Here is a 20011-nt window from a genome sequence, read left to right on the forward strand (position 1 = left end):
CCTGGTGGACAGTGCCCCTGGCTGCTGGTGGGTGGGGGTTCAGGTGGACATGAGTGGGGGCCTGGTGGACTGTGCCCCTGGCTGCTGGTGGGTGGGGGTTCAGGGGGACATGAGTGGGGGCCTGATGGAGGGTGCCCCTGGATGCTGGTGGGTGGGGGTGCAGGGGGACATGTGTGGGGGTCTGGTGGAGGATGCCCCTGGATGCTGGTGGGTGGGGGTGCAGGGGGACATGAGTGGGGGCCTGGTGGAGGGTGCCCCTGACTGGTGGGGGGTGGGGGTGGTGGGAGACATGTGTGTGGGCCTGCTCACAGGAGCCCTTGACTGCTGGGGGATGGGGGTGGTGGGAGACATGAGTGGGGGCCTGGTGGAGGGTGCCCTTGACTGCTGGGGGGTGGGGGTGGTGGGAGACATGTGTGTGGGCTTGCTGGCAGGTGCCCCTGACTTCTGGGGGGTGGGGGTGGTGGGAGACATGTGTGGGGACCTGGTGGAGGGTGCCCCTAGATGCTGGTGGGTGGGGGTGCAGGGGGACATGAGTGGGGGCCTGGTGGAGGGTGCCTGGGAATCCCCGGAATCCACTTACCTTGCTGAAATCGCGTGTGGAACTTCCCGCGCACCCCAGAATACACGTACCGTGAAGAATTAGCGTGTGGAACTTCACACGCACCCCGGAATCCACGTACCCTGCTGAAATTGCGTGTGCAACTTCCCGCGCACCCCGGAATACACGTACCCAGGCCAATCGCGTGTGGGACTTCCCCCGCACCCCGGAATACAAGGACCCAGGCAATTCGCGTGTGGAACTTCCCGCGCAGCCCGGCATCCACATACCCAGGCCAATCGCGTGTGTTACTTCCCGCGCACCCCGGAATCCACGTACCCTGCTGAATTCGCGTGTGGAAGTTCCCGCGCACCCCGGAATACACGTACCCAGGCCAATCGCGTGTGGGACTTCCCGCGCACCCCGGAATACAAGGACCCAGGCAATTCGCGTGTGGGACTTCCCGCGCACCCCGGAATACAAGAACCCAGGCAATTCGCATGTGGAACTTCCCGCGCAGCCCGGCATCCACATACCCAGGTCAATCGTGTGTGTTACTTCCCGCGCACCCCGGAATCCATGTACCCTGCTGAATTCGCGTGTGGAAGTTCCCGCGCACCCTCAGAATACACGTACCCTGCCAGATTAGCGTGTGGAACTTCACGCGCACCCCGGAATACACGTACCCAGGCCAATCGCGTGTGGAACTTCCTGCGCACCCCGGAATACACGTACCCAGGCCAATTGCGTGTGGGACTTCCCGCGCACCCCGGAATACATGGACCCAGGAAATTTGCGTGTGGAACTTCCCGCGCAGCCTGGAATACACGGACCCAGGCCAATCGCGTGTGGGACTTCCCGCACACCCTGGAATACATGGACCCAGGCAATTCATGAGTGGAACTTCCCGCGCACCCCAGAATACACGTACCCAGCCAATCGTGTGTGGGACTTCCCGCACACCCCGGAATACATGTACCCAGGCAAATCACGTGTGGGACTTTCCGCGCACCCCAGAATACACGTACCCAGGCAAATCGCGAGTGGGACTTTCCGCACAGCACCGAATACACGCACTCGCTATTTTTCATACAGCGGGTGTCCGAGTTTGTCGCGTACCCCTTTGCATGTCATTTGTCTTAGAGGGCCACAGTATGTGACATTCATCATAGCTGTATATAGGTGCTTTTTGTTGGCGCACTTTTTGGCGCACATTTATTTCAGGGGCAGGGACACTACCGCCTGCTTTCTTGTGGCGGATGTGTTTGGGCCTGTGCGCTGGTTTGACCGTGCGCTGGTTTGCCCTATTGGATTCCATGAATACGTGTTGTAGGCGAGCGTGTGGGCGTTCCGCGCCCTTGCCTCCTGTACTTCTCTCGTGACGCCCACATTTTGACGAGTTGTTCCCCATTCCGAGTGTTACGCCCTGTGTTCCGCCTACTTTTGTTGTGTGCGCTGCGCTATGTGCGATTTCGCTGTGGCCGTGGCGCACGCCGTTAGATATCCTGTGCGCCGCCGTGCACCGCGCACTTTTTCAGCGCACATCCGATATTTTTCTCGCGCACGGCCTTCCATGAATCGATGTGCGCTGGTTTCCCTGCTATTTTTGCACTTGCACTCCGATTTTCACACTTTTACTGCGATTCGCACGTTTTAGCACCTCTGCGCGGGAATTTTCGGGGCACATTAATTCCATGAATCGACACCTTAGTATGCACATAAGGCAACAAAAAGAGAACGGACATTAAACAAACTGTCCAAAATACTTTGCTTGTGCTTGTAGGGTAGATGCCCTCTTTTTGGGTCATCTGATGAGATGCACACGTTTTTGGCGTAAAGTGGTTTCCATGTCAGCATTTGCACATAGAAAAGTGGGCATCTGATAGATGTGATAAAACCGTGTGCTTCTCATCAGATGCACAATTAAATGCCCACTTTATAGCACCTCTTTTGCTACACAATGTTCATATCTTTGCACACTGTTGTCTGTGGGAATTTTCCATCTCCCATGTGATGCTCCATGGTGCAGATGCATCTTTGCACCATGAGGCATCTCATTGAGATGACCACTTTTTTAAGAATCAGGCTCATAGTGTTTAATCTTTACATACCGTAGTCTAACTGTCTGTCCCCACACTCAAAAGTCTTGTGTGACGAATCGCAGGAATCAGTCTTTTCTCCCTAGGGGGAGCCTTTCCTTGTGAGGCTATTGAGGTGAGCCCGCTATGCAATAATCCTCCTAGAAATGTTGGTAAGCGAGATGTCACAGGGAGAGATTCCCCCTGAGGACTCCGTTTCTGCAGAGGAACTCCATAAACACTTCTCTTTGACATTACGCCAACGCCATCAAATCAAACCACTGTATAAAATGGTAATACAAGATTCAAGATTCCCCTTGAAGAACTCTATATTGCAAACACCATGAAGAAGAACGATGAAAGAGTAATAGTACTTTGGCAAAGAAGATTAAAGAAGATTAAAACAAGAAGGAAGGGAGGATGGACAACGATCCTCTGCTGGGGAGGATCCAACAGCCTGTAATAAAAAGAGAAGAGGGACTTCTCTTAGAGAGCGAGAGAAATGAAGCACATGGGTTTCAAACCAGTCAAGTCGTGACTGGAACAGGAGACCGGGAGATTCTCCATCGGGAAGAAGGCAGAAGGTGTTGTCAGCCAGAAACCTCAAGGAAGTCCGAGTACAATGAGCAGAGGGGAAGAAAACCCCAACAAGAAGCAGGCAAGAGTGATGGCATGACCCAGGAAGAGTGGACTGTTGAGTCTGACAACTATGCCAAGACTGTTTGAGTCTTGAAGCCGTGAAGCTGTGGAAAAGAGACCACAGCAGACAGAACAAGTTTTCCTGACACTGTATGAAGTCCCGCTCCAGGGAACAGGCCTAGTGATGTCATCCCTTGAAAAGCAAGATATCCGGGATGGGGGGAAACAAAGGAGGGCTCACAGCAATAAAGAATACTGTCAGCCTACTCGTCACAGTGAGTGGCCCAAAGTTAAGAAGAATGACAAACACTCTGGGACTCAACCTACTCATCCCAGTGAGTGGCCCGAAGTTAAGAAAAGAGACACACACTATGGTACTCACCCTATTCAACCCAGTAAGTGGCTTGTAGTGAAGAAGTCTGAAAAACACTCCTGGACTCACCTACTCATCGAACTGAGTAGCCTGAAGTTAAGAAGAGTACCTAACACTCTTGGATGCAGCTCCCTGTCCCAGTGAGTGGCCCGAAGTTAAGAGGAGTGACACACACTCCGGGGCTCAGCCTACTCATCTCAGTAAGTGGTCTGAAGTTAAGAAGTGTGGTAAACACTCAGGGATTCAGCCTAGTCATCCCAGTGAGTGGTCAGAAGAGAAAAAAACATTAAGTCCACCCTACTGGTCTCAGAGAGATAAGAACTGGGCAAGAGAATTACTATAGGGTCTAAAATAAGAATAGCAAGGAGGAAGATAGGGAATCAGAAGAGGGGGAATATGATACCAGCTGTCTTATGCACCAAGAGATGAAGAACTGTAGCAACAGAGAGAATAAGAACCATACAAAGAGGGAATCAGTCTCCCTAGTGGAACCAGGAAGAAAGAATATTTTGGAGACACTGTAGAGAGATCTTTTTCCAGGATTTCTAAAGCTAACAAAGCTGAAGAGGAAACGCCTAGGACCAGGACTGGGAAAAGTCCCCTACAAGAACCATTTACTTAATTAGATAGCCAAGCAATATCTCAAGGTTGCATAGTAAAGCTGTAGAAGTCTATCCAGGAGAAAGGAATTGGTTTTTGTTGTTTTCTATAAGTGATAGGGAGAGAGCAGATAGAGTTGGATAGATAGAGTTGGATGGATGACATACTGTTTAATTTTGGAATTTGGTAGATTGGTTATGTAGGGAAACCCATAGACTAAGGATAGCAAGGCATTTGTCTTTTATTATTTGAATAAAGAATCTTGAAATGATGAAAACTGGTCTGTCTCTGGTTCTATGTTGCTACATCAACAGTTATTTTTTCAATTCATTTTTTTGCTAAAAAAGAATTTCTGAAAAAACTTCTCAACATTTTGATTCATTATGTGGTGCCCACCTTAACCCCCATCTCCTATTATTAACTTGCTGTTCACTACCCACCCACTCCTTAGAACCCCTTACACACTGCCGCTATATTTTCCGATGAGATTTTTCAGCAAAAAAAAACATCTAGAAATATACTGGCAATGTAACAACGTTGTACCCTGTCACCTCCTTCTGACCTATCATACTTGTTACAAATGGTTGCTCATAGTAAAATAATTCAAGGTAACCACTGAGAAATTCTAATAGTTATCTCTCCAAGCCTCATAATCAGTCTGCCTTTCTTGCAAATAAAATGTTGTGTACCTTATTAACCTACATTGACAAATATTTGACAGAGTACGGGAGACTGCCTATTGGACATCATTATTAATGATGTTTTCCAAAAGGGAGATTGGCATTTGACAATACAAAGATTGCCATCTTGCTTTTGCTATCATTTAAAAAATATATACTCCAAAGTTCCTAAAGGTGCTTGATGCTGAAATGTCCTTAGGTAAGAACTTAAAAAGGCCACACAAATCCCACCAATATATAGATGTACACCTATTCTAGGGTTGTCCAGATTTTCAAGCAACATTTATTCAAAAAAAAAATCAACTCTTTGGGGCCAATCCAAAGATGACTAACACACAGACAGATGGTAAATCTAATCAAATGGCGTAGAATCCAAAAAAATCTGAATTCTTAAAAAAATATTTCCACATTATTTCACATATTTCAATTCTACTCTATACAAGATAATAAAAGACAAGAGCATGACAAGTCATAACCACATGCAACCAAGAAATAGTCAAATTTTCTGAAATAGAAATTGAGTCTCGAAATTATTGATGATAACATTAACCAGCTCAAATTATCATAGGCAAGATATTTTCATGATACAAAATTCAAACTATGAATGTGCAAGTTGTGGACAAAAAGTATATCGCAGAAGGTGTGAATATAGGAGATATGTTCTGAATGCTGAAAATGATCAAAATGAGCAAAATTATCAATGTTTTGGTATCCTGTTTTGTGTGACATCTGGGGAATTACACATAGGTCCTCATTACGAGTTCGCCGGTAAAGTGCTGGTGATTCTGTGGAACCCGGCACCACAGAATCCCCAGCACATGACAACCCTGTGGAAGTACCCAATTCGGCATGCCAGTAACAGTGCGACATGCATGACGTAAACACTGTCGCCGTCCACAAAAATCGGTGGCACCATCATCAGAAATGGTGGTGGCACCGTCACTGGTGTGTCAAAGATGGAAACACCAGCAACAGAAGCATCGGTAATGGGAACAATGTCATCGCAGTAACCAGCAGTTTGCGTTTGGCAATTTTGAAAAGCACAATCCACATAAAATCACCTACTACGTGTTGACTTCTAGAGTCCCTAATGTGAGGCAGCGGAAGCCACGCTTCACAGAGCAAGAACTGACCGTGCTGACAGAGACCGTAGGTGAACATGCTGGGGAACTGTTAGCCACCGACCACAGGCAGAGAACCCAACTCCATAAAAATGACAACTAGGAGGAGGCGGTGCAGAAGGTGTCGACCGTGGGTCCCGTCCCACGCAGCCAAAAATACTTCCATAAGTGCAGGGATGACCTCTTCCGAATGGTCCACAACCTATAGTTGGCCCATTGAAAGGAATGTGTGCCAATTGGAGGTGGGACGGCCTCCCCAATAAACTCATGCCATGGGAATTGAAATGCAGCAGTGTGCTGCACCCTGAAGGGATCGAGGGAGTGGGTGCAGCAGAGGTCGGTGCAGGTACATAAGGAGAGGATGTGGGTATGCATGATATCCTCCAAAAACAGCAAAGATGCAAAAACGAAATGCTCTTCAATTGGACTGATATAAGTACATGAAAAAGGCCTCCACTGGCCAGAAAAAAAGCCAGACACTGAAACACAGAAAACACAAAACCTACAGTCATGTGTAAGTGATTTCAACCCGGTACTCCACCTAAGTCAATGCCTAGTGTGTGATGCACAGCTGGAACCCTTAATTATTTATTTTTAATTATTTATTTTTGTCTATAAGTTATTTTATTTCTGAATGATGTACCCTTATATCACGCCCCTCTCTTTGAATCCCCCCCGCTCTCACTGTACCAGGAAGCAGGCTGTTTTGCAAAGTTAAAAGATTTATTTTATGGATTTCACAATATATATATCACACTATTTAATATTTATACAGGGATCACCATTGGGGTGATGTTACAATCAACAATCTCTCTTTAATCAGAAGGAGTATGGATAGAAAAAAATAATGCAGCATAGAATAAAACTTTGTGTGGGTTCAGTCAAATGCAATTTCACTCTTTCCCCCTGCACACTACTCAATCCCCCCCAATATGCAGTATAAAGAGATGGAAGTAGAGAAAACAGGTTTCAGGAATACAAACTCACAAATACAGTTTCAATCCCAATTCCCCCCAGCAAGCATAGAGAGAGAAACAGGAATGATTGCAAACGGTTTTGGGTTTGTTGGAAAGCTGAGGATGTTAGCTTCAATTTGAAACTTAAATTTCGTTTCTAGCATGCACGATACGGAAGTTACAGTGGTTTTAGTAGAGGTCGGTTTTTCTCAGAAAGAGTCATGATTTTCAAATGAAAGATGCACTTTTGAATTACAACCAGGATTTTCTTTACATTAGGGAGTCTATGAAGCCACAAGCTACATGACAGCACAGCCACCAATCCAGCGACGTCTCCGGATGGTTTCTGCCTGCCAAAACACTTGTCTTTCTTCTGCAACTATATTAGCGCAAAGGTGATATTAACACTACTATTATCAGATGACTATAGGGATGAGAGAAGGAATCAGGACAATCAGACAAAAGATTTTCTACAATGCAGTTATGGATATGATAGAATGGGTTGGATAGGATGAATTAAGGATGAATTAAGGATAAGATACTGGTTAGGGACAATTAAATGCTATAGATACTCACAACTACCGTTTGGAATAGGCCCATCAAAGATCTGGTCAAAGATTTCTGGACTGGAATTCTGCTAGCCCACCGGACAGGATTCAGGGCGCTCGGTCCTGCACTCAGCATGGCACTCTGGACACTGCACAGCCTCTGGACTGGATCTGACGGGTTGGTTCTGGGTTGCAGATATCTGGTTACAGCTCTGCTCTACTGGTTTGGATCTCTGGATTTTAGCACAAGTTCTTGGCAAGAAATCAGAAACAGCAAAAGGCTGTTCTTTTTGTTGTGCCCCTTGCAAGTCTGGGGTTAAATTCAGGTTTCAAGATTTTAAAGGCCAAGCTGAGAAGGGTTCAGCTTTGGAATTGGGCCTCTCTGCTGTCAAAGATCTGGAGTCTTGGATATGGGTTTCTCCTGCAAAGTGCTTCACCAGTAATCAGTTGATCAGTGAATCTTTGTCTGTCTCTAGGTCCTAAGCTGTCCCTATTTATGTATTTCCGTAAGGGGTGTGTAGGCTGAATTATACTAAGCACACCCTATAGGAATCCTATTGGAATCTCCTGATTTGAGAAGGAACTCTGATTTCATGATGATGCTGTGTTTACAATCCAGGGAGTAACTCCCCTTTGTTACTGTACAGTAAATCTATTTTTCACTTAAAGCATATTTACAATATAATAAACTTGCTAACAATACATATTTACATCACAGATGTAATAGAGAAAGTATCCATCCGAGTCCCATCTCAGTGAGAGCTTTAGTTCAGATTTGACAGTTTTTCATGCTTTTGGTTGGATTCCCAATGTCAGATTTGTTCACATTTTTCTACATATATGCGCATGACATCTGGGCATAATCCTGTGAAGTTTCATATTTCTAGCATCATCACTATTGCTACAAAATCACAATTTCTGTAGTCATGTCTCTGAACATAGTTCAGAGTAGTTTCATAATGTGAGCAGAATTTTCATGTTAACAACCTATATTTTACAGATTTTTACACATTTTTCACAGTTCACTGTGAGTTTTTTTTCGAAGGATACTTTCTTGTGGTTTACAGATAAACATATCTGTCTGGCCTGCCCCCAAGGTTTTGCTGGGCTAAAAGCAATCCAGGCCTCTCTTCCTGCTGGCAGTAGTTTCTGTTGACACCTGAATTTGCATTCCCTTTCAGTCCAGGAAGCCTATTGTCTCTCCCCAGAGAAGCAGAGCAAAATCTCCTCCTCCTTTCATTAGCATCTAACTGAGAGTTCCTGGGCAGAGAGCAAAAGGAAGGCACCTTTGTTTGGGGCACGCTGTGGAATTTGCCTTTAAAGTTCTGTGGCTGGCATCAGTTCACTTTAAAACACTTTGTTTAAAATTGTCTTTGCTAAATAAACTTTACATTTTTAAAAGTAGACACACAGATCTCTAATTCCAGTCTTTTTAAAACATAGCGAATGAATAGCAGCAACCTATATTGCTTTTGATTGCAAGTCTCTTCTTTTCAACAATTTGATCTTAATGTACACGTTTCAAACTCCCGGTGTAAGTAAATGACAGCTTTGACACAGGCAGGTGGTGGTACTGCGCCCATATCTGACAGGTTTTCCCAGGCAAGCCTTTTTTTAATGTGGATATTTTTGTGATGAAATCTGCTTCTCCTAACATTGTGCCTAGGTGGATTCTCTAAATAAGGTGATGGTTAACACCAAACAAGGATGTTGGATCTTTTCTGATGTTTGGGAACCATTATTTAGCAATTTCAACAGCCAAGGAAAAACAGATTTTAAAGCACTTCTGGGTTTTCCTGGCGATGCAGCACTGCCTTTTCAGTAGTTCCATTTTACTCTGTGGGTAGCCCAATGACAGGTTTTGGCAATGTGGTCTCCTGTTCTACTACTGACACAGGCAAAATAGATTGGCAGCCTATTTTTCCGGTTTCCCTGCACATTTCTCAGAGGTTTTTAGTGCGCATAGGGCTTTTTGGCAGCCATTCTGTTGTTTCTGGTGAAAGGGCAGCCATTCTGTTGTTTCTGGTGAAAGCAGCACACAGTGATGTTGCAGGGCAGAGCCTAATGGGTCAATGTATCCCACAAGCCCCCCCTCACGATTTGTCGTTGACCATCCCTCAAGAGAAGTCGCGAGACTGGGATGATCAGTTTCTTTTCTTTTGGTTCAAATGGCAAAATTCATCAGCTTCTCCCATCAGGGGTGGATCGACCAGTTCTCCTGGCCAAGTCCTGATGTGAGTATGGAGCGATACCCCAGGCCCCTTGGATCTTTCCTTCCGGTCCCTGGGCGGTCCTCCTTGGTTTTAGTCTCCATCATTTCCAATTCTAGGATGACAATGCAAAAACATATTTGTAGACATTTCCCCACCACTATTGATGTAGTGGGGCGGACACATACATTTTGACAAATCAGGACACATTTTTCTATTTGCAAGTTATTGACTATATAGATGGAATATTTTTATAGTGGGAATTCTAGGGAGCTGGAGTGACCCCCTCTGGGGTTCCAGAAGATTCCTCCAGTTACTGCAGAGTGTGCCTAGGATGGCAACACTTCAGTTGGTTAATATGGACCCACTATCTTCCCCCTCTGCCAAACTGCCTTTGGGGATGCAGATTTTGTAGGCGACTGGTGAAATATTGTCTACAATTTCAAAAGGGCCCCTACCAGCTAGGCAAAAAGTTGCGCTGTTTTGCCTGGTTCCTTTGAAAGTTGTATAAGTAGACCCGGTCTCCTACATGGTATTCTTTTCTAGTAGTCTTTAAGTAATAGTGGGTCTTCATGCTGTCTGCAGATCTTTCTAGATTTCGCTGAGCATAGGAAAAAGCATGTTGAAGGTGTTTTCTTAGATTTTCAACATACTCATTAGTTATGGAGGCATTGATCAATGTCTGCTCTTGGGTTCTGTAGAGCAGATGCTGGGGAAGCACCATCCGGCGTCCAGTCATCAGCTCAAATGGTGACATTTTAGTTGCAGATGAAGGGGTAGATCTGATGGCCATTAGGACAAGAGGTAATCGAATACCCAAGTTGGCCCAGAATCTGCCATAAACTTTTTTAATATTCTCACAATTGTCTTGTTGTATCTCTCTACTGCATCACTAGAGGCTAACTGGTAGGCAATTTGTAATTTCCTTTTGACCCCAAGTATCTCCCACATCTTTGGCATTACTTCACTAGTGAAGTGGCTACCTCGGTCTGACTCGATCCTTTGGGGTAGTCCAAAATGCAAGAAGATGTGGTTGATCATCAGGGCAGCTGCTGTTTCTGCCTTGCAATTTGGGGCCGGGAGACATTCCACCCACTTAGTAAACAAGCATGTCACGGACAACATGTACTTATTTCCCCTAGAGGAGCGACTCACGGGGCTCATATAATCGACTTGTAAACCTGACCATGGCAGTGTCATCCCCCTCTTTTGGAGAGGCGCACGGTGTGTGAGGGATGTTGGCTGAAATTGTGCACACACAAGACGCCCCTTCAAGCATTGGTCAAGGTCCTGCCCCATGTGTGGCCAGTATGCAACCTCTCTTAAGATTTCAAGCATTGTATGAAACCCCCTATGACCGGCTGTGGCCGCATCATGGGCGTGACTTATCATCAGGCTTCGGAATGAGGTAGGGACCACCCACTGATCATGGCCAGCTAGATATCTCCTTACCAACAAACCGTCTTGGATTCGGAACATTTTTGGACATTTCATCAACACTCTGTGCGCTTCTTTCCCAATGAATTCGGTATCCGTCAGGGGAAAGTTCTCAGGGTCCTCAATGTGTTGATAAAACTTACCAATTATCGGATCCAGGGGTGTTGCTAGGTCTGGAAAAGACCCGGGGCTACGCTGATGTTGAAACTGTTGGGACTGGGGGCTAGCTAGCCTTTTGGCTGTAGCTCCTGAGATTCTATCTGGGGCTACAACCAAAATACCAGGGGCTATAGCCCACTTAGCCCCCCCTAGCAGCGCCTCTGATCGTATCCCCTTTTTGAGCCGTAATGAAATCAGCATCTGGGGTTTCCTTACTCCATTGTGCAGTTGAGAGTTCATTGTGAGCATTTGTCTGGGACCTAGTGATAGCAGTGACCTGGATCTCCCACAACAGGGACTCGATCTCAAGTTGCTCCCCTTGGATGGCTCTGTTTTTGGCCAGCTGATCAGCTAAGTCATTTCCAGTTTTGTCTGGTCCCTCTACTTTACAATGACCCTTGATCTTTTTCCAGTAGGTGGTCATCCCATTCGAGGTGACCAGCTCATCAATATTTTGAATTAATTTCCCATGTTTCAACGGTTTATTATTGGCACATAGCATGCCTCTGGTTTTCCAGTTAACCAGGTGCTCCACGAACCCGTTCCGTACATAATCCGAATCAGTGATTATGACCAGTTTGTGGAGTTGGTGTTGGACAGCAGTGAGGATGGCTTGATGCACAGCCATCAACTCTGCCGCTTGACTATTTCGGGGACCAATCTTGTACCCAGCAGAGGGTTCTGTGGTCTCATTCACCCATGCATTCCCTACACCGGCCACAAGTTCCTTTTCCCCGTTGTTGTCAACATGGTAGGAGCATCCATCCACATAGACAGTGGGCATTCCCTCACTCTTGTCTTCTTCAAAGACTTTGTTTGGGGAATTGAGGAATGCCTCCATGTTGTCTTTGATTTTTAGACTTTCGTCCTCGAGACAGTTTTCTCTGGCACAATCATGCAAGTCAGCCAGACCTTGCGCGAGGGGACTCTTCTTGTTTTGGCCATATCTGACCTCCACAGGAAAGCCTTGCATTGACAGAATCCAGGAAGTAATTCGGGAATTACTCACATTTCAGGGCCGGATTCTGTCACTTTGGAGATATTGCAGAGGCTGGTGTGGAATCTCCACTATGATATGTTCCTCCTGGATAAACGGGCGGTAATTCTTCAATGCCCAAACCGTTGCCAGGAGTGCCTTCTCACAATCGTTGAATTTTTCCTTCACAGAGGATAAAGTTTTACTCCCATAGGAGATTACTTTATTGACCTTGTCATGCTTTTGGTACAATACTGCAGGCAAGCATGTATTTGACAGTATTTGAGAACCCTGTCTCCAAGACGAAATCCTTGTTTTTGACAGGGTAAGCTAGGCAAGGTGCTTGTGAGAGGCTTCTTTTGAGTTGTTTTACTGCCTCAGCTTGTTCTGGACCCCACTCCCACTCGACCCCCCCTTCAAAAGATGGATCAGGGGTCTTGTGATCTCTGCGTAGTCCTCAATGAACTTTCTGCTGTAATTAGTCAGTCCAAGGAGGCTCCTTAGTTCCTGCAGAGTTGTGGGGTCTTTCAATTTCTGGAGTGCTTCCATTTCTTTTCCTGGGGACAGAGACTTTGAGGAGTAATCTCATGCCCCAAGAAATTGACACGGGATCTGCACCACTGTTCCTTTTGAAAGGAGAGTTTTTCTCCGGCAGCCCTCAACTGTGTCATAACATAACGTATCTCCGCTCTGTGTTCCTCCACAGTTCAGCTTTTGATGAGAACATCATCTACATAGACCAGGTTATCCCTTTCACTCAGGTCGGGCATGGCCTTATGTAGAAGAATATTAAATTCATTGCCGGAGTTGATGTATCCGAAGGGACTCAGGGTCCAGGTGTACTGCTGTCCCCCGAAGGTGAAAGCCAGCTTGTATTGGTCCTCCCTACTGACAGGTACAGTCCAGTATGCATCGGTCAGGTCTACTGCAGTGAATACCTGTGACCCCTGGATCTGGGTCAATGTAGGGAAGAAGCCATCGGGAAGTATGGACCCGTTTGTTGAGCTCCCTAAGGTCTGCACAGAGTCTCCACTGTCCGTTTGGCTTAAAAATCCCCAGCACCGGATTATTGAAGGTGCTGTGGTGGACGGATTATCCCACGGGACTGAAGGTTCTTAATTATTTCAGTAAGGGACTCCATTGATGTGAGAGGCAAGCAATATTGCTTCACAAACAGTAGGGTCATGCCAGGGTCCGTGGGAATTGTTGTAGTGTGGATGTCGGTGCGACCACAGTCATATGAGTCCACAGCAAAGAGATCTTAAAAATCCAAGAAAACTTGTTTCAATTTTTGCTTTTGCTCCAGAGTCTCACAGGCATCAGCTAGGTTGACTCTCTCTTCAACCATCTGCCTGAAGCCTGGAAAGACTTCTGGTTTTGCTATCTCATCTGCCTCCTCCAGTTGGGTGGAGAAGTCCCTGGTCAGAGTGCTGATTTGGACTGGTGGTTTCAGGTGGGGAAGGCAGCCCTCATGGACCTGGAAAATCACCTCATCCCTCCTAAAGTCACAGGTCACATCCTCCTTACCATAAGTGCAGGAAGTGTACACCAGGAAGTTCCTCCCATGCCGGGTAAAGATCCTGTCTGGTGTTGTGTTGTCATCACTATCACTGTCAAAACAGTCTTTGGGGATTGGTCCTAACAGTTCATTGCCTAAATCTATGGAAAAATGTTGGTCATCAACCACCATTCCAATAATGGTGCCTGCCGCTAGAGAGATACTCTTTAGTCGCTGTTATCCACCTCTATTGGAATGGTGTCATGTTCTATATTGACTAGTGGTGTTGGGTTTACCCCCAACCCTTCCTGTTGGAGAGAAGCATTTAGATGAATATAAGCGTCAGGGGTTTTCAATTTCTGTCCTCTTTTAACTTTCACTTCCAGGGAGAATTGTCGTGTCCTTTCTGGGATGGTGACTTCCTCTCCAATCTGAATTTCAACAGCATAAGGCAGCAGTTGAGCTGACCTAAATGCTTTCTCCGGGTCATCAAAGTCCATGGGATTATCCGCTAATCGGGACCAAGCTATGAAGTTTATTAGGTCCAAACTAATGGCAAAGCGAGTGAGAATGTCACTGCCTAAGTAAAAGGCGGCAGTGACATCTCGCACGACCCAAAAACTATGGACTATGCTCTTGTTGCCTATGGAGATTTTGAGCATACACCTGCTTGGCAGGAGATGTTTGGAATTGGGTGTTTCTAGATCCATTTCCCATTTGTCTATCAGTTTAAATGTGGGAATGGCTGGATCTTTTGGGAGTTGGCGGAACATGGCTTCGCTGATGAAGCTCTTACTTTTGTTCACACACACGTGAGCGAGAACATAGTCCGTCCCTTCATTTAACTGAACAGGGATGAACAACTGTTCTCTAATGTGCTGAATATCAGCCAGGCTCTGAGCTGATTTCTCATTTTTCTGGACTATAGGAGTGGGAATGTCTGATTGTGGATTGGTAAATAATTTCAGAGTGTTTCCTTCCAGTGTGGTGTGCCACCTTAGACTGGAAACAAGGATGATTTTCAGAAATAGAGAGGACCCCCCATCACCAGTTTGTTGTCCTACTGCTATTACTGTCACGTCTGGGATTTGGTTGTTCTGGAAGTTACATTTTACTAGGTCAGATTTTTGTACAACCATGTGGCAGGTGCCGTTTAAATTAACATGGTTGACACTCTGTTTAAACTTGATCGGTCGGCTAGTCTGGGTCCAGAGGACCTTGTTTACACAATCTATTAGGGGTGACAACCTTCGCAGGATGTCATTCCCTAGTAAACAGGGAGTGCCCTCTGGAGTTACAACTATGACCGGGTGCTTCACTTTGTGTCGCCCAATTTTAATGTCCAAATTCACAGTCCCCTCGACCGGAATTTCCTTCCTGTAAAAGTTGTCCAGGAAGAGGGGTGAGAGGAATTTGGTAATTCTCCCCCCTTCCCGAATTCAGTTTATCAAAGGCCCCTTTTGACAGGTAGCTTGGGATCCAGTGTCCACCAGTGCCAAAATTGTACACTGCCCCTGTATTTGGACCGGGGCATAGAATCTTCCCTCCTTCTCCTCAAGGGGGCACAGATAATGTACATTCTTGGACAACTGGTGGGTTAGTTTCTTTGTTTTGGACACTGATAGAGAGGTGATTTGGGCAGGATTCGGTTTGGGATCTTGGGAATCTGAAACAAAAAGGTGACAGCTAGATATGGGAGAATGATTTGGGTTCCCCTGTTTCTGATTCTGGGCTGCTGTTAGGAAAGATTTCATATTTGAATGTAATTTCCCCTCCATGTGTCAACCCCCAAACTTTTTGCTGCTGTAACTAAACTTTGCCAGAGAAGCACAGCCCTCTGCTGCACTCCTCTGGGCTTTCGCTCACTTTTTATGGGTGACACTGACATGCCCTTAAGACAGTCAGTACTGGGAGACTTTGTTTCCCTTAGTCCTTTCCTCATGTTGCAACTGTTGTGCAACATGTAACAAGTGTACAATGTAACTTACCTTACAGAACACTTGGGTCTCTAGTCTTTTCAAAGGCCCTAGAAACTCTCGCTGGACTTTTTATGAACTGTGCAGATGTGTCACAGACAGGACTGGTGGCAGCTTTGTTTTACATATATTTTTAACCCTTTCTTGCCATGTTAAACCGTGTTAACCGCAATTGGCACAAATAGGTGGCCTGGCTCCAAAATGGCCATGCCACAATGTTCTTTGTCCTGTCCTTTGGCCATCTTGCCCCTGCACCTTCCCCAGGTCGAGCTGACCCTGGTCAGTCCTTATTTGGTCATGCACTTTCCCACGAAACCCAAAGCTTTCGCAGGCTTCTGCATGCCTTGTGTGTGTGCCTCCAGGATGTGGGCTGGGATGTCTGTTCCCAATACACATCCTGGGTACCAGAGAGTCTAGAGTGTCCTGAATGCCTGGGACCACTGTGGTCCGTGACTGGTCTATGTACGGAGTGAGTGTTCGTGAGCAGATCTCCAATTGGGTCCTCTCCATTTTGGTGTGAAGGGAACTTTGGATATGAGGAGGCTGGAAACACCACTACAAGGTCGATCTCCCGAGTTCACACCGAACAAGGGATAAGGAGCAAAGTATCCTGCAACAGAAGCCGAGTCAAGGAATCGCTGGGGACCCGCTGGAAGGTTTGGCACCCTCAGCCCGCTGTTGTCCCGTGAGACCCCTCTGCATCTGGTGGTCCTAGAAGGTCTGCAAAGGCGCTTTGACCCATTGGAATAGTGGGACCAACTATTCTCGGCACCTTCACCAAACCCTGCAAGTAAGCCTCTTCGGAAGTGTCCCTGGGCCAACCAGTGGGCTGACCAGCTTACTTGGGACATTTGCTCTGTCACCACAGCCGTTTCGAGGAGGCCCTCAAATTTGGCATACTGCTAACTCTGTGCCATGGCACCCTCACACCGAATTTCGTACACTTGGCATTCCCAGGTCTGAAGTGAGACAAGTGTATCCGGACCGGAGTAAATGCGGTTGCCGTGTTGCCCTGCTGTGGCAACGACCTGTGCAAGTTCACTGCATTTGTGACCCCCTTGCAACTGAAGCCTGCTGCAGTGGGACTGGGCCAATTCTTCCACCCTGAGCGGAGAAATCACCACTGTCCCGTTTGGGAATCCTCGCTGCATCTCGGGAACTACACGGTGTCCAGACGTCCTGATTGTCGCATTCGAACCTGCCAACGAAGTGGACTACTGGCGAAGTTTGGGTCTGCCTGCATTGAGGACCGGTGAGTAATCCGTACCCCAACCGGTGGCCCCTAGCGCAGGAGCCCATTTTTACACATGAAGTGGCCCCTGAGGGCCTCTTTCCTTTCCACCGCTATTGTAAAATAGCAACTCCATCCGAACTCTCCAACTGCCTGTGCCCTCAAGTGGAGGTCCGGTTTGAATAGTGGGAACTTGTTCTTCATCACCTCATCCACCTTCCTGAGCTGCTAGAGACCCTTGAAGAGACCCTATTTTGTCCATTGGCACAAGCGCGTGCATGTACTATTGAGCATAAGGCTCCTCTCTTCGTAGGGCTTGGACTGCCTCATAAGTTAGGTGTATCCTCGATGTGGAACTGGGTCTAAAGATTATTTGCACTGCCTGTTTTCCTCCCCATCTAGGTGGTCTACATATTTCGTGCTCTTAACCCCTTAGACCCCAATGGTCTTGTATATATATTGTATTGATATTGATGTATTGGTTTACTCTATTGATACTGTGATTCTTTGCTATGGTCTATTTTACAAAGGCCTTGTAATAAATGCGTATATGTTTTTAATATAATACCTATCTGGAGTAATTTGTAAGTGTCCTTGCTTTGTATGCTCATTGAGATCTTTCAGTCACCCTCACCCTTCTTGAGACTTAGTCTTGACCGCCTGCCATAGCTACCCTGATTGGTCTGGCTTGTCCAGAGGTTACCCTGTTCCAAGAAACTAGGCGGGCCTTATGAACCTCTGCCCCTCCAGGTCAGAGTTCAGAAATCCTTCTTAACAAATTGGTGTACAGTGGTGGGATAGGACTGAAGGTATCCAGTGTTGCATACTAGTGAAGGCATTTCAATTTATTTCTAACAGGATACATAGTGAATTGTTGTAGTATAACTTTTTAAAGGCCATAGTCCTATCTAACAGTATGGAGACAAGTACCTTGTTAACTTTAAAGACTTCTAAATCCAAAACATTGAAAAAGATGTGTGCTGAGAGAGGTGTCTCCTATCAAGGCACAAAAGTGGAAATGATCCAAGGAATCATGGACGGGCAAGAAGCTCAGCTTAGAGCTACAGCTTCTGAGGACAGTGCAGGAGGAGGTGGGGCTGCTCTCACTGGTAGAACTGATGGTTCTGCCGCTGCACTGTTCCACCGAACCATGAGGACATGGAGGATGTAATGTCTAATGTTTCCTCTGCCAGTGCTGATGGGGAGGCCATACTTGAATTCAGGAAACAAGAGCTGCTGTTTAGGCAGAAGGAGCTTGAGTTCAATATGGCCAAACTAAAGATAGAGCAGGCAGAAAAACAGAAAGACAGGGATCACCAGTTGAAACTGGCCAAGCTTCAAGTTGCCAATGGATCCAAGGGTCATGGACATGGGTCTGGGGCCTCCTCTCATCCAAGGTTTCCAAAAGATCTGCTCAGTGTGTATGAGGAAAAGAATGGCATTATGGACTGGCTGAATACATTTGAGTATGCATGTGAAGTTTAAGAAGTTGACAATGCTGATAAAATTGCATGGTTACTTAGCAGACTGCCCCATTCTGGCTGCAGTGCCATTATGGAAATGTCAAAAGCTGAGAGAGCAGATTTTGCAATGTTGAAGCAGACTCACATCTTAAAGTTTGGAAAGACACCTGCCCAATACTTAAAAAGATTCAGAGAGTACAAAAAGAAAGAAGGTGGTACTTAGGTATCTTATATAACCGAATCCTTAAAAAACTTGACTGGCTGGGTTGAAGGTTATAAGGTTTCTACCTTTGAAGGTATGACAAGTTTTGTCATGCTGGAGCATATTTTTGCATCTTCTTCCCCTGAGCTTAAGCAGCACTTGGCAGATTCAAAGGAGATAAATCCTAAAAAGCTTGCCATTGTAGCAGATTTGTGGGTGTCAAATAGAGTGTCCCATAAGGACAATACTCATCCTGGTAAGCAGGAGGAAGGGAAAAAGTCCAAAGATAAGGAGGGTGGGGAAACTGATAAATCATCCTCCCATAAGGGCCACAAAAAGAAAAATAAGGGTAAGACACAAGAGAACTCACAGGGTAGTGGAGGTCAGCCTCCAAAACAGAACTCTGGTTATAGTAAGCCTCCCTATGTAAACAGACCCAATGGATCTTGTTTTGCTTGTGGAGCAACTGACCACGTGAAGGGGGATCCCAGATGTAAGGTTAAAACCTTGGGGGTCCACTCTTCTAATCTGGCCTTCTCCTCCTACGAGGTAGAAGAGATTACTGGAGCATCCTTCTCCTCAGACTCCTTCCCCGGTGGGATAGAAGATGAGGTAGTTTTAGTTTCCCTGGGTTCCTGGGAGCCTAAAGTCTCAGAGGCTTATGCTAGGATTCCAGATAACACCAAGCACTACTTTAAAGACAGTGTGCTCATCAATGGAGTAGATACTCCAGCTCTTAGGGATAGTGGGTGCAGTCAAACTGTAGTGGATTCTACCTTGGTAGACCCAGAGGAAGTTGCCAGAGCTACTCTGATGCCCACTAAGTTGGCTGATGGCCCACCTCTCATGTTCCCAGTAATACCTGTAAATCTTACTATCAATGGTAGAGCTGTCAGGATTCCAGTGAGCAAACATAGGAGTGTCCAAGGAAAGGTCTTGTTAGGCAATGATCTCAGAGCTTTAGGGCTCGTGGGAGATACTGCTGACAGACCCTGCACAAGGTCTCAAACAAGGGCAGCACTGGCCAAGACCACTGCCCTCCCCCAGCCAAAGGGGAAACCCAAGGCTAAAGGAGTAAGAAAATCAAAAAGAGGGAAAGAGAATATTCCCCCAAACTCACCTACCACTGAGGTGGAGATAGTTGGTCAATCACCCGGATCTGACGAGGAGGTGGTGATGCCTGAAGTGTTTGACCCCAATGACCATCCTGAACTAAAAGATTTATTAGTAGAAGGTGGTCCTGACCGGGAAGAATTCAGTAAAGGCCAACGTGAGTGCCCATCTCTGGAAGGCCTAAGGAGACAGGCCTGCTCCCAGCTTGAGGGT

The sequence above is a fragment of the Ambystoma mexicanum genome, chromosome 6q, assembly GCF_040938575.1.
Source record: "Ambystoma mexicanum isolate Mex_15411 chromosome 6q, UKY_AmexF1_1, whole genome shotgun sequence".
Classification (NCBI taxonomy): Eukaryota; Metazoa; Chordata; class Amphibia; order Caudata; family Ambystomatidae; genus Ambystoma; species Ambystoma mexicanum.